This window comes from Tyto alba, unplaced genomic scaffold (genome assembly GCF_018691265.1).
Source record: "Tyto alba isolate M040663 unplaced genomic scaffold, T.alba_DEE_v4.0 Super-Scaffold_21, whole genome shotgun sequence".
NCBI lineage: Eukaryota > Metazoa > Chordata > Aves > Strigiformes > Tytonidae > Tyto > Tyto alba.
The window spans coordinates 10,303,774-10,330,877 of record NW_024881295.1 but is presented as its reverse complement, the minus strand read 5'-3'; the positions used below and the strand labels follow the sequence as shown (position 1 = coordinate 10,330,877).

The following is a 27,104-nucleotide window of genomic DNA, read 5'->3' as shown; positions in this document are numbered from 1 at the left end:
CAACTAAAGGGTGTGTAGGGAGCAGATAATGGTACACTCGCTCAGAAAGCTCTACCAGCATCTGTATTTTGCTGTCCAAAGGCCTCCTGAGGCAGAGGTGTGGTCTCACAACCCCAGCCTTTTGTTGGATTTTTGTTTTCTGAATTTGTCAAATCACTTTCTGAATATGTGTATATTGATAGCATCCACCAGGAGCTGCAGCGAGGAGTGACAGCTTAAGTATGTATTTTATGAAGGATCACGTAATCACAGAATGGTTGAGGTTGGAAGTAACCTCTGGAAGTCATGTTGTCCAACACCACTGCCCAAGCAGGGCCACCCAGAGCCAGTTGACCAGGCTCAGGTCCAGATGGCTTTTGAACACCTCCAAGGATGGAGACTCCACAACCTCCCTGGGCATCCTGTTATAATGCTTGGTCACCCTCACAGTGAAAAAGTGTTTCCTGATGTTCAGACATAAACTCCCGTGTTTCAGTTTGAGCACACTGCCCCTGGTCCTGTCACTGGGCACCACTGAAAAGAGCCTGGCTCCATCTTCTTTGCACTCTCCCATTAGGTATTTACATACACTGATAAGTTCCCCCTCCCTGAGCCTTATCTTCTCTAAGCTGTACAGTACCAGCTCTCTCAGCCTTTTTCACATTTGTTTGTTTGTTCTGAATCTCCTCTGACAGTTTGAGGTGATGCCCATTAGCTTGCATGAAAAAGACAGTGAGAAGCAGTTTCTTACCCAGACAACACACCTTCTAAACATCTGTCATACACTCTTTTGGGAACCAGTTTTCCAGGTTCAGGGGTCCTACCTCATTTAGTCGTTCCACTTTATTGATCATCCTTGTTCTGTTTCTGACCCTTTCAGTTCTAGCATGTCTTTTCTGAACTGAAAGGACCAGTGTTCAAGGTACACCATGGACCCATACTGGGATGCTCTCTGATGCTCTCTGTCTTCTTTAGTTTTCCTTTCCTAATGATTCCAAACATTCAGGTGCATCTGAAGCAGAAGTCTACAGGAAGGATGCTGCAATCTGTGTTCTTGAAATACCAGAAACGGTGAGAATTTTGCAAGTAATAACTATCCATTTCCATCAATAGTTTGAATGGCAGCTGTGTGAACTGATTAACAGGAAATTCGAACTCTCTTATCTTTAAAAACCTGAGTTCAGGTTCAGATTCCCTCATAAAGCAGTGAGACAGATTTGAGGTTTTCAAACACTCACTGCTTGCTTACCAACATCATTAGGTACTCAAAGAGTTAAAGCCTGGATCAATTGTTTTTGAATAAAATCTACAGAGACAAGGTAATTAAACCCATGCTTTCTACTTCCCCTGATAGTCAGAGTCAGGGCAAAGTGACAAATAGTGGTTTGAGCTGAATGAATTGCTGTCTGCATCAGCTTGTCTGACAGCATGGTGAACTAAAAAAGGGGACTTTCTCTAATAGAGCAGGAGAGAGGGGGAGTTTTCTGCCCAGTTTATCAGCCTGAGCAGCTCCAGGATGGGTGCAACAGAGCAGGATCAGCACAAGCAAGCAGGCACTGGCCCCACTGCGCCACCCAACTTCATCCCCAAAGGGGTGCAGGGACCCTGCTAAGGGGTCCCAAGCTACCCACCCATACCCAAATGCTGTGCCCCCATAACCTCTTACCGCCCATGGACTTGGAGCATGGGTGTAGCCCTCCATGGGTGTTGAACCTGCAAACTTTGTCAGCTTGTAGAGCTGCTGTTGTTGAGCAAAACTCTAATTTATACAGCAAAAGCAATGACAAATGATAAAACTTCACGGTAGTCTGGCTTATTTGTTAATGGCTCGGGTGTAAATGTTCTAGGAAACAACATTTAATACCATCATCACCTAATAAAATGGGTTTTTTCCATGGTATTTACAGGAAGGGCTTGTTTCCTTTGAGTAAGTTTGCTTTGACGTTATTGAGAGATGTTTTGTGGCAGTTATTTACACTTGGCTGAATTCCTGTGGCATCCTCCAAGTGCATTTGACACAAACTTGGGGCCCAAGCTGCCAGAACACAAAAGAGCACTTTGCACAGCACATTATCAATTTGTTGTGCTGACTGAGTGGTGTGATAACTTTTCCATGGCCAGGAAAGCTGGCTAACCCTCACTAAACTATTAATCTCAGGACAGTTTGAACTAAGAGAGATTTCTGTAAAAATAGACTACAAAGAATGCATCAGAGAGGAGAGGCTTTGCATCTTTTACAGCTTCTTGACCTCTTCTGAGTGGATTTTTTTACTAATGGGAAGGATTAAATGGAATATCCTTGTGCCTCAGCACAACGCAGTGTCCGATTTGCACAGCAGTTCTTAGACATGTCTCCAAGCAGCATCGCTGCTTGGGCTTTGCTATCGAGCACACAGAATAAGGGCCTGTCTCATCATTGCTTCAACTTGGTTCCTGACCAATAGCTCGGATTTTTCAGGTCTCAAACTCAGCTCTGACTTATGCTCATTTTTTTGAAGCTTGGTTTCACTGTGGAACCAGGCTAGAGAAAAAATGGAGGAAAATGGCAGGAAAGCAACACCTGAGAAGACTGCTATTTTCCTGGCACATAACTTTTGTCTAGCTGGTGATTAGTTGTGGTGGCAGGCCACCCGGGTCCAATAAATCACAACATTGAGTAATCATTGCATACACAGTGATGTAAGATTCATGATGATAAAACAATTGAATGCTAATGCAACATATCCTATGATTACAAAAATATGAAGTACATGGAGCATGGAACAATTTGAATCAAACTGGAAAAAAAGCCTCCTACTTGTTAAAACTGTATTTGTTATATAAGCTTATTTCTTTTGTCAGATACTTTATCTGATACCATAAAATAGAATATAGCTTTTATATTGTGGGAGAAATACACTCACCTTACCAAGTGAGTCTCGGAAGGCTTCATAAACTTAAGAAGTGAAGTAGTAAAGATGGCAGAATATGGAAGTGGTTCTTTAACAAGGATTCATTTTGTAAGTGCAATAATCAAGTAAGTCTTCATCACAGATTACCGTTAAGCATATATCAGTGTAACTCCCTTTATTTTCATATGCTTTTAGCTACAACATCAAATTCACTGTTAAGTGAAATGAACAGGTAAGTAGTTACACCAGCTGAAGTGATTACACCTGCAGATATGCATGTTAATTTAGACTCAGAAGGAATTAAAATTTTTTTGTGTATGTAAATCTCAGTTACAATATGGTTCTTAGCTTGCTGCCTGTGCAAGGACTTGGCTGCAAAGGTGAAGAAAATACTCATGTAGTACAAAGTTTGGACATTGGTCTAATGAACGTAGATTGATTTTCTTGATTTGGTGAGTTTTCTGTTTGAAAAACCTTAACTATTGGGAATGCAAGAACAGCAGATTGGTCAAGATACATTTGAACATTCATGAGCTTAAATTTTGTTCCACTGAAACTGAACCAATGCCTAGCAGCAGTCTTATGGCCCAAAGGTGAAGACAAAGAAATACTCAAGCAAACAGTAAGAGAGATCCTTACCTCATTCTCTATACTATTTTTTATTTAATTTCATTTAAAAATATATAGATTTGATTGGGCTTTCAGGTTTTAAACCTTACACCAGCCAAAGCTGCTGCAGCATGACTCTTGCAACACCTGGGTGCTAATGTGAAAGTGCATACAAGTGCAAAAGTGAGACTTTAACCCTGAATCTAACTCTTTCAACCTTTAAATACAGAAGGCATTTAAAAATCAAATCTGTAGCAAGGAAAACAACCCCTTCCCTTCACAGCCAGCTGCTCTGTGATTTGCACTCTCTCTCTCCCGGTTCTGTAGCCCAGCTGTTGGTGGCTGTTTCTGGGGGAGGCACATTCCTTCCCGCTGCTGGACTATGAGCCTGCGGTTTCCGCTTCGCATCTGAGGCCTGATGGGTGTTTCATCATCATCTGACAAACTGTTCAGTCTGTGTCCTGAACACGTAAAATTGTCAATTCTTTCCTCAAAGTGAAAAACCCCAACCAAGAAAGAAATTGCGTTGTTACCACCACCTAGTGGTGCTCTTGGCAGACTTGCAGTAAGCACTTTTATTGCATAAAATCTACTTCAGAAAAAGACTATGTGCACATGATTTATATGACCTTTCTTTAGATTCACGGCTCTTTGGTGCAGCCACGGAAGGTTCACTCAGTTTTCCACTTATGTTGCTTTTAACTTGTTCTTAATAATTTAGGATGTTGACAAGTTCTCAGTAAATTACTTAAAAGCATCTTTTGAACAATTTAAAGTTGAAGCTGTTAAGAAGCCAACTGATAATGCACAAACTTCCACAGTCATTAGCACATACTTTAAAGTCTGTCCCTCAATGGTGGTTTTCAGCAGCCAGCACACCCTTGATGAAAATGAATGGAGTCTCAAAGACTGAGAGCCAACTCATTTGTAAACCCCAGCAAACAGAAATAATTTTCTCCATATGGAGGAAGTTGGCCTCAGTCCTGACTCTCCTAGAAACAGTCCTGACCTCACTTGTGATCAGCATCCTTCCAGCACTCCCAGTAACTTCTAGGAGAGCAAGTACAGCATAGCCTACCCACCAGGCTGGGATGCTGCAGGACTCAAGAAAAGAGTTAGGATTAAAAAGCCTGCAGTATGCAGCCAAAGAATAGCTTTATAGGAAATGTTTATTTTTCAGTTTTCCAGCAGACTCCTCAGATCCCCTCTAGGTAGGTGTTAAGTCTATACTTTGTTTAGAGGAGAAGCTTGCAAAGCTTCACTGAGGATTACTCGGAATTTTGAGAAAAAGATATAACAAATAATGAAGTACATTAAACAGGCATAGTCAGTGGTCATAATGCCATTGTTAGCTTTCGTCAGCACAGAAACTGCCAGACTTTCTAGGGTCCAGGACCTTAAGACCTGAAGGAACAGCACTGACACTTATTTGGCCCGTATGGCTGAAGCCAACAGCAACACACTCCTGGAAGAGCCATCAAAGGAAAAATTATAGCAGTGGATACTGGCTTTAAGATGTGCCCATGGGCAGAGGATGTCTTCACACCATTATGAACCAAGGAAATGGTGAAGGCTCTCTACTGCTTGGAAGCAAGAAAATCCTGTGGCCTTGACTACTTCTGACAAGAAGTGCCCTGGCCTTAGCAAGAAATTCATATGAGCTGATGTATCTGTGGACAAAATGCATAGAATTATAAGATATACTAGGCAATACTTGTATATTGCATATACATGCTAGGCAATGATCCACCTTGTTAAATGTTATCCCAGATCATTCTGGAGCTGAATTAGCCCTTTGAATGCAGTCAATTTTGCATGGATTTGTGCACGTCTGTGGAAGAGCACATTCTGATCATTGGCCAAAGCAGACTTGGACCTAGCAGGAGTGTTGCTGCACAAGCTCCCACACCTGCAGCCAGAAAGTGAGGGGCTATAGTGTCCTGTGCGGTAGATTGGTCTGGTGTCAAGGACTCCAAAAAATGGCATTTCGTATCGTATGTGACTATTGTCACACCATAGGAAAATCTGGTAACATTCATTAATCAGACCAGAGTTTGGATAGACAGCCTACCTAGTCTCTGGTTTAGACAGTCTATTTACCCTGACCTCACCTCATGGGCTCGGCTTCTCCAGAGACTTGGGAAAGTGGGCAGGGGATGATTTGCTGTTCCCTGTGATGTCCCATCCTTAGTGCTGGCCTGATTGGACTGTGCCTGCCCTGACAGCAGCTCCTGGAGCAAAGGGAGCTGAGGGGTGAGCTGCCACTGCACCGTGCCCTCTCCCAACACAGCCCCCAGCAGAGGAGCCCACTCTTCTGACTGGAAACTCAGTACCCAGAAAGTCCCAGGGGAAGAACTCTAGCCTCTCCTTTTCCATGAACCTATTCATGCCCCAATTTCTTTATAATATTACACATTAATAATTTTATAGTAAATGAAAAACATAATTATATAATTTAAATATAACCTGTATATACTTACACACAAGTAAAAAAACACTCAGACATGGAGAGCTGAAGTCAAGTTCACACTGACCAGGACCAGGACCAGGACCCTTCAGCCAGCAGGACAGGGGATGTGTGCCAGGGGATGACCGCTGGCGCAGAGCACAAGATGAACGTGTTGACAGGGCACAGACTCTTGCTTCCTTGAAACCTGGTTCATTCACTTGCTGTTTCACTGTGTCATATCAGAGACTGATAGAGCCATGGATGAGTGTCCCTCTGTGAAAAAGACATAAGGTTGTTCCTTGTAGGTGACATCATTATAATCCGTCACTATCACTATAGGGACAAGCAAAATAAAGGTTTGGTAGGGGAATTATTACATACAGAATTGCTCACTGTAATTTTCTTCATAGTGGCTTGCCAGCCTTCCACAAACAAATTACCAAGTTCAATTTTTAGAGGTTGTTTGGAGCAGAAATTTCTGCCCAGCCCTCTGGTCCCTGTGCTGTTGGTTTGCCGTCAGCTCCGTGAAAGAGAAAAACTTAGGTTTCTAACCTGTAGCAAAGTATATGTAGGTTTATGTGGGAGCTCTGCCACCAGAGGTCAGCGTACACCTCATTAAACAGCAGCGATTCCTACCACTATAATCTAAATTAAAGGAAAAAGTCCTGGGCACTCCCGGACCCCAAATGGCCACACTTTAGGGATGCAAATTAGTCGTGGTGAGCACAGATGGGGCTGAAATCCTTTTAAATGGGGGTAGAAGAGTTTCTGTGAAACTCAGACAGGTCGGCCAGGGGTTGGGATTACTCATCACTGTGTAAGAAGCTCTCCCTTTCCCACCGGTAGAATGATATGGGGAAAAGCATGCCATACCTTTATAGTGCAAATTAAATGAGAAACACGGGTCTGGAGTTTAAGTTTGCTCTGTGATATCCACAGAAGCACAGCACCATCAATCTGGACTTCACTGACAAAAGGGTTTCTCATGCCTGCCTGGAGACTTTTTCCCAAGTATGGTGCTCTCCTTCCTCCCTTCTGAAAGCCATGTTAAAAATGTTCGGTCCTTTCCCAACAAAACCCCAAACCCAACCTCAAAGCACTATGCAGTAACAGTCACAAAATGCAGACTGAATTTTATTGCTTATACAGATTGAGTCTAGAAATAGTTTTGAAAATATGATGCATCATGATGGCACAAACCTTTTCCTCATCTTCCCAGATGTTTTTGATCTGGTGATCTTATTATCTCTAAACATTAAAAGCAGTCAAAGACAAAGTATCATGGAAGTCATTGGTTGTTGCTGGGGTAGTCTGACAGTGTAGCATGAAATACTTATTCTTTGACCTAAACTTGTTCATTTCAAAATAGGTATATAGACATATAGCCTCTTTATTCTGCATTGGAATGTTTCCCTTACTCAATTCCAGGAGGCTTGGGGCCTGAGGTCTTTTTTTTCTGTGCACTCCTTTCAGGCTGAGTGATGCCATGTGTCTGCCTCAAGCACTGGCACAAGCTGCAGACCAGCTCTGTGCCTCTGCAACAGAGAAAACTCACAGCAAACAGGACTTAGCTCTTCTGCGTTGTGTACCTAGGGACGGGTCTTTATTGCCTGCAGTCTTTGTGCTTTGGAAAGTGCTTTGGCTGCGCCTGGCATAAGCATATCTGACCATTAGTTTTAATAAGGACAAGATTGTATTGCTTTTTAATTTGCTCAATGCAAAAGAAGTTTGTAAGATAATCACTATTTAAATCATCTTTGACCTAAAACTCAGTTGTGGTCCCACCCCAAGTTTAGATGGGGCCATGAATGTTGCAACACTTCTTTCTCATATATTATGCATACAAGAGGCACAAATTAAAATCAGTTTAGGTCCTGTGAATGCCCTGGTGTGACCATACAGGTTTAGCAGGGCTGTCTGAATGCAGCCAGCTGAGTACAGCACCTGTAACACCTCATGTGAGGGCACTTGAAACATCTGTAGGAAGGTTAATCCTCTCCTGACTACAATGCTTCATATACCTGCTCTGAATGATGCAGACCTGTGGCCAGGTTTGCATTCCTCCTGTTTGACATAAATGGATTGACAAGCCATTGACCAACTGGCTAGAGACCACTGAAGGGACACCAAGATGATTAGGGGCCTGGAGCATGCTGTGTATGAGTAGAGGCTGAGGGAGCTGGGTTTGTTCAGCTCATAGTCCTCTCTGGGGAGATCTCTCTGTATCCTCCAGTACTTCATGGGTGAGAAGGCAGAGTCAGGCTCTGGGAAGCACCCAGAGAGGCTGTGAAATCTCCATCCTCAGAGCTGCTCAGAATTTGACTGGACGTGGCCATGAGCATCCCGCTTTAACCATGAAAGTCACCCCGGGCTAGGCAGAAGGCTTGAACTAGAGGAGCTCCAGAGGTCCCTTCCAACACAGATTACACTTTGATTCTGTTTTTCACACAAACATTTGAGGAATAGCTGTTCTTTCTAAAAACACTGGCATTCGCACACACATCTATAGCTGTATAAAGCAGGGAAACCTAGTATTTCTTGGTTATTATTTTTCGCTTGCTTTTGTTATTCATGGCCCCCTTGGGCAAAGAGTATGTCAGAGGGGTAATGCTCCTTGATAACACCAGCTACCACTCATCTGACATACCAAGTGGTGGAAGTGAATAATTTATTATGATTCACTGTAAATTGATATTTGCTTTTAGGAATTGTTTCACATCTTTTCTATATGACTGCCTTGGCTGCCTGTGTTTCAGGTAACAACATATGTTAATTATATAAAACACACAAGTCCCAAAGAGATAATTCTTAACATGCATCTAACCCAGCAATTGTTGTTGAAGCCCTGATGACTGAAAATTTATTTTTTTCCCCTGGGTAATTTAATAAAAGAAAGTAGCGTTCACTGCAAGCCTAGTATTCAACGTGGTGCTCCACAAAGTATTTCTGGTGTCAGCATTAAAATAAACAAGAGGCCTCCCATGGTATGCAGGGGATTACAATTAATTAATTTGCACTATTTTTGTGCTGAATACTTCCAAGCTATGAATATACTAATCAAGAGGAAAGAAAAAGTTGATGTAAACTTGCTATATAAGTGCAATATTTGTTTTTGTTTCATCTTTGCCTTTCACACATGACACACTCTTCCCAAAGTTCCTCAACAGCCTGAGTACCCCTCACGGGAAGCACATGCGCTTATGGATCGGCACCATGGGAGAAATTGGCATCAGAGGAAAAACATGATTATGAATTGGCACCGTGCAGACTTCAGATGCCTGGCTAAGAATAAAAGGTACTTTAAACCCCTTGAGCTCAGCACTGAACATCTGATAGGCAGAATATGAAGCCACTGTGCTGCCAGCTGTCTGGGTACATCTCCATTATCTCTTCTTGCTCTGGTTTTATTCCTCTGGGACATTTCCACAAATTAATTGTCTTTCCTTTTTTTTTTTTTTTCCTAAAATCCTGGCCAACCTGGGAACACTAAAGGAAGATCAGATTGGCTTAGAGCCCTTGCAACTTCCCAAGCTTTTTAATATGCAAAACAGTAAAAAGAGTCAGTGAAAGTATTGACTCTTTTCTGTAAGTCAACAAAACAGCCTTCCTGCGCTTGCTTTTTTAAGTTGTTGATACACCCACATACATATGTGCACACCCAGATGTAGAGCCACAGATCCTAGTCTGAAAACTGATTTTCCTGAAGGCTTTCTCTGAAGGCAGTCATTGCCAAGCATTTCAGAAGTATAAAAAAGGTGAGTTTGAAGGGACGTGTCAATAGAAGAAGCTTCCTACTAATCTGAGGCCATTAGAAAATGACTCATTCTTATGAATAAGAACATATATTTCTCATAACCCTTTATCTGGTGTAGCATAAAGGTAGATATCAGTCAAGTATGCCAAGTCCTTTTCAACCTCCTTTTACTTCCCAACCTTTTTTAAACACTGTAGTATCAAAAACCAGCACCCCACAGGCTGACTGCACGCAGACCCAACAGTAGTCCTTTCTATGAGTTTTCATTTGCCTTCAAAAACAGGCAAAGACTCTGTGAGTCTTCATTTGTGCACCTAACCTGGAAATACTTTCTGTAGAAGAAATAAAATAAATCTGTTAAACTGTGAAAGGAGTACACAGAGATGGGGAATAAGGGAGATGGCAGTGCACTTGCCAACACGCGTGCTGCAAGCTCTCTGCAGAGCTGTGCTGCCAGTGTTCAAGCCTACTCTCCTGACTATTTTTAAGAGCTAGCCTCTCCAAAACCTCCCATCTTCCTTTCTAACTATAGCACAGACCGGTAAGGTGAAGCACTTATGAGTTAAACTTTTATACCCTTGCCTTTTTTCTAACCACTTCTTGTATGGGTAGTTTTCCTTTTTAAAGGGATTTATTCTCATGGCACCCAAATTTAAGCAGCAGCCTTGCAGAACTGCAGGCAGCTGAGTCATCCCAGAGGAGACACAGGCTTGGTATAAAAGGAGGGTTTGCTTTTAAGGAAAATAAGGATGGGGAGTGTTTTCAGTAGGGTTATGATACAACTGGTATATGAGCAGGGAAGGTGCTGTAAACTGGAGTATAACAACCCAGAGGGACTTTTTATTTTTAATCTCGGTAGTGTGATCAGCTCCTGGTGTTTGAAGTCATTAAGCAGTCTGCTGTTCTTGAAACAGTGCAATTATGTTTAGGCTGTTTTCTGTTGTCTTCCTTGGTTTGACTCTTGGCAAGATTTATCTAAGCATTTGTGTTAGTTTTGTTTCCTTTCCCTTGCAGAGGGAGGGAGTGACTCTGGGGCTAGAAACTGCTTCTTCAAAATGAAAGCTGGGGCTGTTTTGTGTAATTGGATAATTCAAGGGAAAGAAAAAAAAAAGGGGGTTCTACAAAAATCCTTATCCCTTTGTGTGGATTGGCAATGGCTTCATCTTAAGTGGATTCCCCTTTTCTCTTCCTTCCGTCATTTTATAACTCCAGAACAGTAACCTGACATTCATGTCAGTCATATATTTTTGCTTAGCCCACGTAGGTGTTGGGTGGTGGGCCACAAGACGATTGCTTAGTGTTGGCTGTTTAAAATATGGGATTGAATTACCACTGTGGTTCTGCCCAGTATATTACATGATCACTTAAAGTGTTTAGAGAGCACATTTTTGTTATTGTTTCTGAGTAACTCTTATGCAACTGAGGTTGCACAAAACAGGAAAGCATATAAAAATAGAACTAGAAATCTTTTCTGGAAACTGCCTATTCTTCTACTACGTATTTTCTGCCTCTCTTGAGTATTATTTGCAGATATTCCATATCAATTTTATACTGCTGAACAGAAGAATCATAAGGGATCAGGATCTTTGCTGTCAGTAAAATAGACCAATCAAATTGAAAGGCACGGCTTTTTTTTGACTCCTGCAGTGCTCTACCTTTATGATTAATGTTGCATTTGCCTGATGCAGCTAACTGCAGCAGCAATTAATCCAAAGCTTTTGTCCTTAACTCTGTTTGTAAGCTAACTAACTTCGTAAGCATTTCTGTGCTGATAGTACCATACCAATGGCATATATATACTTCAGCAATTTTTTTACAACATTTGTCCTTTGCTATTTATGCTGTGCAATCAGCCATGTGGGTAATTAATTTTGTTTTCTTTCTACACATGGGTGACTGAACTGTTATAAAGCGTGTGCGTCCCTCAGGCCTGAGCAGCTAAATTTGCTGTGAATGCCCCAGTCTGTTTGTGATTATGGTATTCAGACCAAGCAGATCCATGCTCCATGTTCACAGGAACCATTACCTGGTTGTGTGAAGGATTGAGGGACTGAACAGAGACCAATCCAAATCAGTTTAGTAATATTATGTTATCTTCTGTCTTTTGTTGGGTCACCCCCTGCACCCCTTCCCCCCCTCCCAAAAAAAAAAAAAAAAAATCAGAATGAGCAGACAGAGAAAAATAATCTGCAGCTTAGCTCTTTTTTTAGTAGGTAAATATCTTGCCATGTGGGAGATGGATAGACTGTGGCAGTAAGAAGAATGACGCTTTGCCAAATCCTCATCTGAATATTGTATTGCAAAGCCTTATGCTGTCTCCCAGAATTGTCACCTTTAAAGTCAGAGTTGGTGGCAGTTAGGATCAACTGATGGCTGCCTCTGGGCGAGATTTTTGTTGTGTTCGCTGCAAAGGAGGTAGGGCTGCAAACAGTTGGACTTGTGCTTATCCAATACACCCCTTCACACTCCGGGGTACAGCAGGACATCTCCAGGCACTGCAGTTGTAAGCTGTAAGACTCTAGGGCACTGTGTGAGGCAAAACTGAGGTCCAAACGTTTCTGGGGAGAGAGCATTTTTTAAGATATTTGCTGAATCCTTCTTGCAACGTGTGCATAGCTGTAGGATGAAGGGGATAGCCCACTAGGGTATGGAAAGGAGGATGCTGAAAAGACAAGAGCCTCTGGCATGACCACGGGTGAGGCTGCCCTCCCTGGGAAAGTAAGTTGTCCTGCTCCATCCAGGCCCACAAAACCTGATCTAAACAAGCCTCTCTCAGACACTAACCCAGTCACAAAATGGCATCAAGGTAAAATGACCCTCCTGTAGTCCAGGTAGATAGAAGCATCAGATCCTGCTGTAAATATCATGAGATGATGGTTGTCCAGATTTATAATTCTCCATGTAACTATGGAAATAACCTTGTGTTTTCTCACACTATTGTTCATACCAGTTTCCAGACAAGCTTTCAGCCCATTACCTTTCCCGAGTCCTTCCTTATCTATTGCTGTCACCTGAAATCTTAACAAAAAATTTCCTGTAAAAGAATGCAAGTTATATGTATCTTACTCTGACAGTCATCCTAAAAATTAAAAAGAGAGATGGTTTCTTCCTTTTTCTTGTTTGCTGAACATTGCCCTAGCTTTGTTGCTACAGAAATAAATCGTAACAGATGTCTCAGCACCCACATGGAGCTATGAGAACATCACACCCAGGCACAGTCCAGAAGCTCGATGGAGTCTGGGAGCTGAGCAAGGGCTTTGGGCTCTTTTTTCAGTGGGTAAATTACTTTAGGTAAACAAGGCAAGACTTCGAGCTCTTGTAAAAACAGCTGCCTATTTGTGGTGATTATTTGGGAACACTGTAGATGTGGTGAGGAGTCCCAATGCAAAGAAATTCAGCACAGCAGTGAAAACCAGACTTCTGTTACTCTGGGTTGGGCAGCTAATAGCACCAGCTATTTTTATTTTTTTCCTGTTTGTGTCGTTGCTTATTGGGCAATAGGTAATATTACGTGCCTCAGGAGGTGCTGTGAAGCACAAGTAATCTGTGTTTGTAAAACACTCCAAAGCACTTGACTGAAAGCCAGTAGGAAAGTGTCACCCCTGGCTACCAGCAGAGCTAGGATCTACACAACAGCTTGGTTTTGGAAGCAGTAATTTCTGTATAATGACATGCCAATAGTTGCTTGTTATATCTCAGAGCAGCTAGCTCTATAAGGCACATGCCCTCTTTGGAGCGGCAATCGGACACGCGTTTGCACACAGAGGCTTTATCAGCCCTAATGGGCTGTATGTGGCAAGAGGTGCCCGAATGAGAGTGTAACCTTCTGCTCTGAAAATGTCAGAAGAGGCTGCTCTGATGGCTCACCTGGCCCAGAGTGGATCTTAAATATTGCCTTTGCTATTTCCATATATGCCCAGAGCACCTATAAGCCATGGCATGAATCCAGGACCCCACTGCATCAGGAACCTTCCACTAGCAGAACAAAGACGGTGGTTATCTCGGACAGGAGGCAAGAGATGGATGCAGGTCAAACAGCAAATGGAAGGAAACAAGGAGACAGCATCAGGCAGTACAAGTTACGTCACCCTGTGATCTTAACCATTTTCCAAACTTTTGCTGGCATCCCTGAAAGAAAGTTCTGTCACCGTCAGATACAACAGAGGACTGGGAAGTGGGGAATGACATGTTTCTCTGAATGCTCTGCACTGAGTTGGGCATCTCTCATTGAAGCTGGGGGGTATAACACATGGCTGCTCTTCAGGGTGACTGAAAGGACAAGCAGCTAGATGTTCTTTGACTAAGAGAGGGCAAACAATAGAAAAGCCACAGGAGAAAGCAAAAACACTAGGCAGACACTTGTTGGGTGACCCTGGAAGACTTTTAAACTAACGTTCAAAAAAATGGTATCTTTTTCCCCAGTTTCTCCCGTGTTCAGGCAAATAGTCCTTTGCTATATAGTCCCTATAAAAAAACTGAACTGTATCAAATAAATATTTGACTCTTGTCATCTGTTTTTTCCCTCAAAAGGGGACAGCTTGCAGGTTCTGAATACTGGCTGCCCACTTAAGCCACAGGACAATGTATGCTTGGGCAGAGACAGGGTGCGCAGGGGGTGTTCTTCAACATGAGCTGGGTAGAGGTATCATTAACCTTTCCTTAGATGTTTGATGCTTTCTGTGAGGATAAAAAACAAAACAAAACACAATTTTTCTGCTTTCTCACTCTTGGTCTGAGTTTGGGCATTTTTGAAAGCAGATGTAAAATTAAGTTTGGCTAAGTTTTGAATGAAAACATGTCTTTCTATCCTGTTGAGCAGTCCCCTAAGAACAGCAGCATCCTTTTTAAAACTACCACACAGTTTATCCCAGCTCTTAGTGTCTCCTCCTTCAGTTTTTTTCTCCTCCACAAATAAGATCTTAAAGTAGGCACAAAGCCCACCCAAAGCCTCATCAATACTCTTCAAGCAAGCAAACTCACTGCCACCAGCCTTGTTGTGAGTGCCCAGCCAACTGCCCCCTCCCCGGCCCCGTCCTGTGTCAGACTGATGACAGAAATCAGGGATGTGCCTCAAAGGTCCCAAATGCAAGGCTGTGCTCAGCCAGCAGCACCTCGGTCAGGCAGAGCCTCCTGTGCATATCAAAATGTCATTCTAATAACACCAAGAGACTGCAGAAGGTTAATTTGTTATTTAATTTAGCATACCTTTATTGTAAGTAGGTGGCATACAGAAGATCAGGATTAGCCTTTCTTTGTATGATAGGATGACAATAAAATTCACTAGGATTGAAATAAGTTTCTGCCTTGGACTAAGCTACAGCAGATATGAGTCAATGTGCCACGTTTCTGTACATGGACTGTTCTCTGTGCTCTTTAAATTTGTTGTAGGTGTACAAACAATACTTTAAAAAGAAAACATACATACACACACATATATATATATATACTGGTGGATGAAGGAAGTAAGCTCTTAACATTTCCCAAAACACTCTTTTTCGGTAATTATGCAAATCTATTCACTGTTTAGTAGGTTGGTTTTGTAAAAGACCAGTTCAACTGTAGTGGGTTAGAACATGCCAATTAAGAAGACAAAGAAACATAATTCAGCTTCATAAATTTGCTAATTACCATGAAAACTTTGAAACTTGGAAAGTCTGAACTGTTCTGCAATTGTCAGTATGTAAGAAAAGCAATGCTCTGATTTAAACTGAAGCCTCCCACGCACCCGGCAGGAAAAAATCTATATTAATGGCAGCTCTGCTTTGAGTTTGTTACAAATGTCAGCTACATATTTATTAAAGTTTTTAAAGTGATGAGCACATGAGTTGTGTTCTGAGAGTATGAATGAAATTTGAGTCAAGCTGTGTCTCCAGTAGTTTAGAGAGAAAGAGAAAGGAGAGAGGGAGAAAGACCAGTCCCCTAGACTGCTGATTAGGTCACTTGCTGGATATAGGAAGGAGGAAGCAAGATTAGAGTGCCTGCAACAAAACACGTGCTCGTATTTTATCTTAGAAGTTCACTGAAAAAGTGTTTGGCATCTTTGTATTCCACAATTTCCAGAGGGATTTGAACTCTTGCACTAAGACCAAAATTTGCATCGAGGCTAAGAGCCCTGGATGAAAGCAGGGGTCCCCTGAGCAAGCACCGGCAGTCACAAGGGGCAGGGGGATTTCACACACCCCAGGGTAACTTCCATCAACTTCTCACCCTGATTGCTGGCACTCAAGGATCCACTTAACTCTTCCTGAAAGTCTTACGGGCAGTCCCAGAGCGGAGCTTAAGGCTGTTGATTCTGTTATCAGATCAGGCCTGAAAGCCGCAGGCACTGTCACGCTGAGCCTGCTAGCAGTCAGATGACATGCTTCTGAAAATGTCACTCTTTCCTCTTTATCCACAGGCTGTTCTCTTTGCCTGTCCTTGCTATCTGACTTGTCACACTGTCCCTGCAGCCTGTTCCTCTGCTCCTGCATGATCACCCTCCCTGAATTCCCCCCTTATCTGCAAATCCAGGCAGAGCTGAATTCACTCCACAAACTGAAGATACTCAGAGCACCTGGAGGCATTGCTAGAAATCCCCTCCCGTGTACACAAGAGCTCCTTGAGGACCAAGAATAAACTTCTGAAGCATTTCATTTTTCTTAAATCTTGCCTGCACATGAGGAGGGTGCAGCTGCCAGCTTGACAAGCAGGAAAGAACCACCACAAGGTGCAAGGTGCCTCTGCCAGGCTGGGGGTACCCCGGACAATAGCAAATAGAAATAGCAGAAGCAAGAGTTCCCTCACAGAAGTGGCAGCTATTTCCACTACTGTGACCCAGCATGAAAGTTTTAGTGGATTGCTCCATTCTCATTCTGCTGTGAAAAATTCATAGTAAGTCTTTGTCTTCTAATTTTAAACGTTGAGCTGCTACTTGCCTGGCTTGGCTTCTTTAGAGTATAGATGGATTATTTTATTTCTTCAAACTTCAACTTAGAAGAGGTGGTTTTCTCATAGAGTCACAGAATCTCTCAGGTGCCATGGACTTTAAGAAAAATTATAAATATATATATGTATTTCTATTTATATCCTGAAAATCACAAGAGTTGGCATCACTGGCTCTTGGAGTACCTGGACTTTCATGTAACGACAAAGCTTTATGCACCTCATCTTTGATTTCACTCCAAACACATTCGCTCCCTTGTTGGTCACGGAATTGAACAATCATAGATCCATAGAGTTCAGCATGTCCTTTATTTTCATTGAATGGAGCTGAGTCAGTCCACAAATGAGATCTTGGCTCTTAAAATCAGTTCACCAAAAGCTTAAATGTATTCCGTGCCATGGAGAAAATACTGGCAAACTTTGGAGGCCTCTGCTCTGGTTATATCTCGGTACCTGATGTCAGATCTCATCATCCTTGGGATAGCAGCATAACAGGAAGGCTAAGCATCTATTTTCTATCACAAATGTCATTAGGAATATCAGAACAGAGCCTTTGATAAGAAACTCAATAGCAGTACTCACATGAGTCATAAATCAGCTAAAAAGAAAAGACTACTAGAGACATTTATTCAGAAAAACACTTAATTAAGAAGAGCTGAAAGTGGCTACTGCTCCCTAAGGAGAACCAAAAAGTTCTTTGTTGGAGGCAGATTGTTACAGAAAGCTCAAGGTACATCAAGGATTAGAAGGCTGGTAGGCATTTGGGGGAAAACGACTCAGATTTGTGTCCCCCCCAGTTGAGACGCCCAATTAGGAACACAGGCAATGAAGAGAGGGAAGCTCCTCCACTGAACAAATCATAAATCTGATGGGACAAGCTGGGGCCAACATCCTCATAAGGGACACATACCTAGTGTTGGCATCTCCAGCTCAGTGTGTGAACTTCACCTAAAGCTCTAGTTAATCTGTTTTAGTTAGAGATACCATTCAGCTAAAACCATTGCATTCACACCTGTAAAGAGGTACTTGTCATGGTATCATAGAATCATAGAATATTTCAAGTTGGAAGGGACCCATAAGGTCTTCTTTGCATCTTACAAACTCAGCTAATACAACAGCTTTATATTACAACATCTGCTCTCCCATTTTGAAGAGTATCAATAGAATTATGTGTCTCTATATGTACATCATGCCATAGCAATGTATGACATTTTATATGATGATATAATGAGACAAACCCAGTGTAAATTAGCTGGTTAAAATAAAAGTGTTCCTCTTTTAAATCCTTCAATTTTTTACCACTTGACTGGTTGTACTTTTACTGGCATGGGTAACACTGAGCTGATATTTTGATAACAACTCTTGGTGTAGATCTTTCCTGGAGTTAATTTCATAGCTTATGGCTGGAGTTAAAACAGTTTATGGGAGGAAAAATGCTTCGCTGGGTGCTTTTAAAACTCCTGCAGAACTGAGGGCAGTCACATCCAAAATGGTTCTTACTGAGCCAGAAAGGCCGAGCTTGCACCCGCCGTGCTCTAGCAGCTCTTGAGAGGAGGCGACAGCATCCCCACAGCAGCCAGGAGCAGCAGCGGGCTCACAGCTGACACGTCTCCTGAATCTGCTTCCAAAGCACCAACAAGGAAACACAGTGCCCTGGCAGAAAGCCCAGGCTGGGTTGGCTTTGACAGGCCACTGGAGTTACTTCCTTGCAATTTATACTGTCAAGACCAACATGTCATGGAGGGGGAAATGCAAAGACAAGTGTCCAAGGACAAGGTCACCATACTTGCCAGTAGCAAAGGCAGAAATAAGAACAACATTCCCTTCTGTCCCAAAGTATTATTCTGAATAATTTTATATTATGAGTGTCACTAGGACACTGAGGGACAAAAATGATGAAAATTAAAAGACAGCAACTACTGGAATATGAAGTGGAGAAGTTATGGAAGAAGGTTTTCAGAAAATGGCAAGGCAATGACAAGGTTGTTTAACAGTGAGTGAAAGAGAAGCCTGGGCAAGAACTGATTGTACTTCTGAGACCAGCATTAGTATGAAAGAAAAATCTGCAAGAAAGGAAATTTTAGATCAATGACTCATTTGGTACTCATTTCAGGCAAGGGAAACGACATTCTGCAGGGTGAACAGGTCAGTCACTTCTCCAGCTCCGCAGCAGCCTGAAATGTGAATGCCACAGCTGCAGCTCATCAGCTTATCTGGAGAGACGTGGTTGTCCTGAAGCTCTGGAGGTATAGCTCCTGCACTTGAGGGACTCTGAATTAAGGATTTCCTGCTGCTAGTCCATGTACAACAGAGCCCAGAACACTTGGCATAACCTATGGTGTCTCTGAATATTGTGAAGTGAAAGTCAAGAGTGATTAGTATGCGCAGCCATGAATGCACAACTGAAATAGGCCAACCAGTGGCAGTAAATCTGCAGTAAATAAAAGAAGCAGAGGGGCACCCCTCCTCTCCCCTTCCCTCAGGAGGAGGCCAAATGCTGGTACAAGTCTCTTTGAGGCTAAGGGGAACAGCTGTCTGTTGTTAGTGAGCACCTCTGACTCCTTTATTTCTAACTCAGCTCTTAATTACTTAGTAGCAGTGCAATTTAAGGGAGAACAGAAGACATATAAGGAAACCAAAGGAGGACTTTTCAGGCCCTTGCTTTTTTTTTTTTCTTGCGGTTTTTTTTTTTTTTTTTTTTTTTTTCTTCTCCTGTGAAGTCACCCAGGATGCTTCAAAGGCTGTTTGTATGGGTGCAGAAACTAGGAGAAAGGCAACCACTTATGGAGAATTAAAATGGTAATGGCAGCAAAAAATACTATTATGTTGAATGCAAAATGTCCACATGACTGGAAAGCCCTTAAAGTGTAAAGAGCTAGTAAATACCAATAAATAAGTAAGAGGAAATTCTCAGTGGTAAGTGTTCCTCTCTCTCCTCTCATCCATCCTTTGTGTATTTAAAACTAAACTGACTGATTGCTATTTTCTCTGTTAAGCAACTGGGAGTGAGGGAAGGGCAGGGTAGGGCATAACCCTTCAAGTCAGTGGAAAATTAACGTGGTCAGGCAACCATCAACTGTTCTTCATCCGAAGCCATGTTGCTAATACTGGGATTTGAAGTTTTACAGCATATGCTGTCAAATATAATGCACATTTGTTTTGCTAGAAAAGTCCCTTAAATGTATCAGGTCTCCTCTCTCCCAGCATACACCCAGCAGTCTCCCCACCTAGGAGCAGCTAGATCCAGGTGACAACCCACAAACCTTCCCATGGTTTCTCCCTCTGATGTCAGCCAAAGCGATGGTGGGGTGAAATGTCCACCAGAATTTTCTTTGGCTGCCTGGGGAGAGAGGGAAAGTTCAAGGGGGACAAGAATTTGGACCAAGAATTGCTGGTCTAGACAGTCACTCTTTCCTATCTGTAGTTTAGCTAATATTTAACCACTGGATAAACAGAGCCATGCGACTGGTATGGATTTTTATTTGATGAGGGAAACATTAGCAAGTGTATGTCTTTCCAAGGCCTCTCTTACCTTCAAAGACACTTTGAGATTGTGAGAAGGATGAATTTGTGTATCCTGCTTAATAAAACACCCCCCATTCCTCTTGGGTGGTCAAGGGTACTAACAGCCCACACCTTAGCAGTGCTTTAATTATCTACTTCTGAAGGTCAAAACAATCTACCACTAGCAGATACAAGAGGTTTTGATAAATGGCCTGTTTCTTTTAACCTTTGCAGGAGGACATACAGAAAGATGATAGGTTTCTGTTTGGTACATTGATAGAAAAACACAGTCTGGTTTTGTAAAGGCTTCATTTGCTGATGTGCTCCCTATTGCTTTGCCAACATTCTTTTTTCTTCAAAAAGCAGGAAAGGCATCTTCACCATCAATATTTTAGAAAAGAGCTGGAGTTAACAGGCATTAATACAAATCATGACTAACTATTGAATTGCTTTGTGTGGCATCAGACAGCTTATAAGAGATAGAGCTCTATTTTCTTTAAAATCCATAGTTTCACATGTACATAAAGTATGATTTAAAATCGAGTTTATAACTAACACACAAAGCCATTTCTAAATTATAAACAAAACATAAAACTAATGGAGAACATTGTACAACCAAGGACTCTGGGGGTTCTTCACTCTCACAGGTTATTATTGATCTCATTTCTTATGAGATCTTCTTGCTGCTTCTCCTTCCAAACTAAGTCAACATATTCATAAGTTGAATGTTTTTATGTCCATTGCTGTTGCCTCTGCCTGCCTCCACAGGGGTGTGCAGCTCACAGCAAAAGAAAAGGTTAAGGATGCTGGCCCAGGAAGCAGCACTGCCACTGACTCCCCATTAATTGAGGACAGACAGGAGAGGGGATTGCTGGGGCCAGAGATAAGGCAGATTCCTGCCTGGAGACACCCACCCTGCAGGAGCAGAGGAGAATGAGGGCCTGGCAGAGGGACTGAAGATCTGAGAGTACTTCTGGGCAGGGCTATCCCTCCCTGACACCCAGCTGAGCTTGCAGCACGATGGCCCCAGGCTTGAAAGGCTTCAAAATCAGTCACTATGCTGCAGCGGCCACATTCTTGCTTCTGAAGTGATTTGCCCCTTTCTTTTTTTGGTAAAGCTTGACCTACCTCCTGGTGCTCTCCAACTGACTGCTTTCCTACTCCAGAATCTGATTTTTTTTGCCAGGTCTTTAAACTGAAATTTCCTTTCTCGTAGTTTTCTTGTCTTTGTACATGGAAGTCAACAACTAAAAACATGCTTTGTCTTAACAAAGGGACAAAAGTTCCCAGTAACAGTTAAGATATTTTGCAACTTGCAAAGGCCTTCCAGAAATACAAAGTTAAATACAGGAATGTGTTTATCACTTTCTAGTAGCATATAAATTATTTAAAGTGACATAATGCTTTATAGAAGTCAGCAAATATATTAGAGGGGTGGGTTTTAATCAGGAGGGTCCCATGGATTTTCTCCCAACTCTGTTTCTCTTAGTTCCACTCAATAAATGTCAACTATTAAAACCGCCAGAGCAACAACTTAGTCTACATTTCACTGTCTGCACTTTGAGCAAAGGTTCTATGTAGTCTATAATCAAAGAAGATTCATCCTCTATCAAATAATTATGGTCACAAGTAGAATTTTCGGGAAGATTTTCTAAGATATATTCTAAGGTGAGTAAAACATACAGCCATTGTACGAGTAAGCTATTAATTTATGATGGCACAATCTGAAAGTTGCATAAATAGGAATCAAAATAACACAGAAATTATCTCTAAGAAACTTCAGCAAGAGACAGTCTAGATATATTTGTACTGTAGGCAAGGACAGCCTTTACTGTTTACAACCCACTATGGTTCTCAAACTATCACATCACACCTTCTCATTTGGAAAATGGGAATAGTAAATTAATCTGTTTCTTTGATAAGAACCTAATTCTGCACTGTCTGCCTAGTAGGCAAATATTCCAGGAACTTAGTCCAAGCTCTGCTGAAATCAAAATACATGATTTAAGTGGTAATTTATCAAGGTCTTGGTCTAAGGTACAACATGGTGTGAATAAGGATGACAGAGTTAAATCTTAAATGAGGGCTATAGAGATGCAAGACTTCATTAAGGCTAAATTAAAAAAAAAAAAAAGAAAAAAAAAAAAGACAAAATAGGATCTTTTATTTTGGAACCTGAAAGTTAAAAAAGACTCTGAAAAGCTTAAAAACATGGAAAAATATTAGCACTTTACACCATGCTCTAACACACATTTTTTTTCATGAAATAACAAAGTAAATTGAGTCTTTTCAGTAAAGAGTAAGAACCATTCATGATCTCCTACAATTCCTTTTTGTACCATCTGTTCTTTCAGCCTCTTTAATGTATGAATAGGAGATTGAAGTGCTAAACTAATTCTTCACTGAGAAAAGAAGCAGCGTGTTAGCCTAAACAAGGCTCTGTTCCTATTTAACATATACATTCCAATTACCTTCAAAATAGGACTTTCACTCTGTTAGTTACATGTGCAATGACAATTCCGGTTATTGACATGAAAGAGTATATAATAATTGCACAGCAAACTCAAGTGGGTGCTTTCCAACCTTCTCCCTAAAAAGTTACAGATTTCTAAACATCATACATCTCTATTGTGAAAGTTATACACTTCCATTATAAAAATATGCTTGTTTGGGTTTTGTTTTGTTTTGTTTTGTTTATTTTTGTTTGTTTTGTTGGTTGGTTGATTGGTTTTTCCCCTCCCCCCCCCATTTTACTTGCCTGATGTGTGCATCTTGGTATGGACATGTTACATTTCTTGTAGGAGTCTGCAAAACACAAGTACTGCTTTTGCCTCTCAGAACAGCCTGCTTTTGTTCCCTGATAACAGTATCACTCTTCTTAGCTCAGATACTAAATACCAGAGGGTGAGAAAAAAATCCTCAGACATCCTACCAAAGACTCTGCTGTACTTTGGTTTTGCACAGCATCAGAGTACAAAAGCACATAGTAGAATGAACATCCATAGCTGCTTCAGTGCTTGGAGTGAAGCATTTTTTAAAAGCCAGGAATATAACTTCTGGAGCAACTGACACTTCACCTTCTGACATACCATTGCACACCACTACAGAGCAGAATTAAAATTTGAGGTTTCTCTCCCAAGGTTCAGCCCAGAGTTAGCTCTGTGATTTGAAATAGCCACAACTTCCACAGCTACAAATCTGAAGTGGAAGCTGCCAAAGATAAAGTTTTCCTATGGGACTTCTACGCCAGCTTTCCTCAGCCAGGAATTGCCCTTTTGCTGAGTGTGAGCAGGACAATGAGACTATTAAGCAGTTCGGCTTTGTTTTGCATTCTATGGAAACTCTAATTCCCCCCTGGGAGAAGATCTCTGTAAGAGGAGAAGCTGCTATTAGCATCTGTAACCAAGCAGTACAGCCAGAGAAACAAGCTGCCTCTTCAAGGAAGGGCCTTGCATCCTGTTTTACACCACTCAGCCAAGGCAGCTCCTGGCCAGTGGGGCCCCTGTGCTGCCCCTGATAAAGCTGGAGAAGCAGGAGTCCTTACATTAAGTTTAGTTAAGTTAAAATGAGCAAAGCCTACTTTATCTGCGTGCACAGAAAATATTTTACCTACTAAAAGAACGAGTTGTACTTTCCATAGTCTCTTTTTTTTCGTTCCTGCCCTCACTGTATTAAATCTAACAAAAATTGTCGTGAAATACATTTTAAGTGAAAAGCGAATCAAAAAGACTAGAATATGAAAAACACGTTCTGCCATGAAATCAAAGGACATTACTTGCAGAGTGTATAACAAATGTTTTTAAAAACACTGAGTCAGGCTTAGTGGTCAAATGTAAACAAAGTCCAGGCAATACATCCAGCGTTGCTCCATCTGGCATTCATACCCCACTGGCATTCATACCCCACGCTGCTCCCAGCCCAGCTCTGACTTCAGGCAAAGTACCAGTGTGCTGCCTACCAGGGACTAACAAAAAATATTCCTTCCCAAGATGTCTAGCTTCAATAATATTGGATATTAAGTGTTTTCTTTGGTGTTTGTTTTTTTTTTTCACTCCATAACACCAAACATTTTCTACTAAGGAATGCTGAACAACAGCCCGGCTGGACTAACGTGATTTTGAGAGTAGAATCCTTCTGCAGTCTCAGATGAGAAGGATTCCTGCACTTTTGCATAAGCACATGAGAGCCCACAGGGAAACAACAGAGAGGCTGTAAAGGGGGGATAGCTCTGCCAGGCACGCTCAAGCCACAGCAACAGACCATCAGCAACCACCATCTGATTATGGAACTTCTCACTCATCGCCACGTGTGATTGCATCTCCGGGGCTTCTCTTGTATTATCTTGTTTATGGTCCCCTGATCTGGAAAAAAGCTGGCTCCCAACCCCATACCCTTTCTCCTGTGTTAAAGGTGGGTGTCACATGGATGATGGTGAGATGGTTCATACTGGGAGGTTTTCTGGCCCTGACTCATAAGCCGCTCTGCCTGTGGGTCTGGTCACAGGCATAGGCTGTCTCTTGGGGCAGCTTGGGTCTGCAGAGCCAAGTGGGTGTAAGGGCTTTGCTATGTTCATCCTTGTGATCTCCAGGCTCTGTCAGTTACACAGCCTTGCCTTCTACTGCCCTTCCTCTCAAATCTAGCCTGAGTTGTATCTGAAGAGCTAACCACCTTCAGATGCTGCAAAGAGGTAACTGTGGGAGGGCATCAACACCATCCAGACTTCAAATGTAGCATCAGTCCACAGACCAAAGCAAATCCGCCCCACCAGTTGGCCACACAGGAATCCTAGGCGTACACTTCCCTCAGCACTGCCTGCATCTGGACTTAGAGCTTTGCCGTTCACCTTAGCCCACATCTGCCTCCAAAATAGGTTCTCACTCTTTCCTCCTCCCACAGGTGCTGGTACCCAGCTAGTGTCTAAAATCATCTCCCCTAGTGGAAGGCAAGTCTTTTGTTATTCCTAATGATGTCACATGGGTTACTCAGAAGGTATCATCTGTTGCTGCCGTGATGCAAACCAGGTTGTTATGGTGTTGGTCCCCCCGATTATTTTTGTATACTTGTCAGGCTTAACCATCTACCTGGAACTGGCACAGCAACATCAAAATCAAAGGGAGTAAAGCTAAAACCATTAAGGGACAAATATAAATTATTAATAAGCTTTTCACAATGCCAGCATGTGCCAACCAGACGTATTAAAAAGCTCAGGTTGCTTCAGCTTAAAACCAATGAGGTTTCAGGTTGGAGTTTTTTTGCCAGTGTTATTACAAGCACCATAGCATAAACAACAAAGCACTGGAAAACATACCCTAAAATGTTACCTGGAGCGTTCAGCTTTAAATCCCACTGATGAGGCTTTTCAGCTTGTTTCTTCAGGGAAGGAAATCTAAGGAAGATCATGCTGTCTATCCCATCCTGTCTTAAATCTTTTATTTCCTTCTCCTTCCATAAATGTTGAACTGCTTGGCCAATTTCAACCATCTTGACCGAAAACAGAGCTGAGGTTCCTGGAAGCTTCATGATACAGGGACTGAGTAGAGGATACAGACCTTGTAATGCCCGAAGTGATGGAAAGACTGATTAACTCACCCTGTATTAGACCTCTACAGAAATCTATTAGAGAATCTACAGATGACAGAACCATTAGAAATGAAACCTATTACTTCTCCCATTCATGGAACAACTTGTTTTTTCTTGAAGCACAGTCATCAATGCGTAGATCTCGATAAATGCCTTTACTAACATATTTTATCCAGAGCTATCGACTGGCTACAGATTTCTAAGCTGTTTACCCCAGTGCAGTACAGCCATCTCAGTATGCAGTAGTCCACCCTTATGGCTGATCCCAGAAATTACTTTTAAATTATTTTTCTAGGACTTTACCACCATATAAGTGAAACACATGTGTTGTTACTCAGTAGTGGAATTAACTCTGTCTCTTGCTACTTAGATTTTATTCTGCTTTCCCACGTCAGCTTCTTTATTATCTCTGTGAACTGCACAAATCAGAACAGGCCTCTGACAGTTGAATACCAACCTCTAGTTCAGTAACATGGGCAGAGACCACCTATCCTTACTGAAAAGGAAGCCACTTGCAACCAAAGCAGGATTCGAGCTAATTTAATGATAAAATATGTTGTATTTAATTTACCGGTCTCTCCAGGCCATCTGGATTTCTGTTCAGCAACTGAGACACAGAAATAAATAGCCAAAAATTAAAACACACTCTCACATTATTAGCTCTTTCATTTCATCTGCACTGAGATAAAGAACTCATTTGGAAAATCCATAATGCAAAAACTCACACAGTATTTCCTTGTGAGGTACAGACATCTGAAAAAGAGACTAATTAAAGTGCTCAAATAACAGATGTCATCTTTCACATTTGGTTTGTACATCCATCACAGACACACACTTACTGAACATAAAGTTGATGAGTGAAAAATTGTGTTTACCACCAATGACTTGGATTTGTAGATTAGCAGTATCAGAATTTTTCCCACGTCTCCATCATGACACAGACTCACTGGAGTTCACATATTCCAAGGAAAGATGCTAATTTTGTGGAAAGGTGTTACTACAACCAGAGAATCAAGCAAGCTTATCTTTGCTTGCTAGCTGCCTCCCTGATTCTCCTGGTACTCAGCACCTTGCATATCCCTCAATAATCAGTAGAAATCCTGCTTCTTACACTGATCAGCTAGTGGTTCCTTGTGTGTCAGACTAGATCCTTTTGTTTTAAATGTCTTCTGTGGAAAACTTTTCACTAGATGGTTTGTTCTGGAGGTGTCCATTTTCCTAAATGCTTTTTGCCAGTTATATATTCTGTGATTTGCAGCTGCTGGAGCACCACTCATCCCAGTTTCTCCAAAATCCCATCTCCCAGCCCAAGTGCTACAAAGTCTTTATCCCCACCCATGGGGGAGTCCTAGAAGAGAGTCCCCAGCTGAGCTCCCACCACCCATACTCCCTGGGGCATGCTGCACCAGGCAGGGCA

At 42.0% G+C, this 27,104-nt stretch overlaps 1 long non-coding RNA gene across 3 annotated transcripts in view; it reads right to left on the bottom strand.

Moving 5' to 3' along the window:
• Positions 1-27,104, bottom strand: part of LOC116960009 — a 105,268-nt gene that overhangs the window by 13,829 nt on the left and 64,335 nt on the right. For all 3 annotated transcript variants that reach the window (XR_004406135.2, XR_004406136.2, XR_004406137.2), the window contains one exon: positions 5,960-6,201. This is a non-coding gene — a long non-coding RNA (uncharacterized LOC116960009). The remainder of the gene's footprint in view (positions 1-5,959; positions 6,202-27,104) is intronic.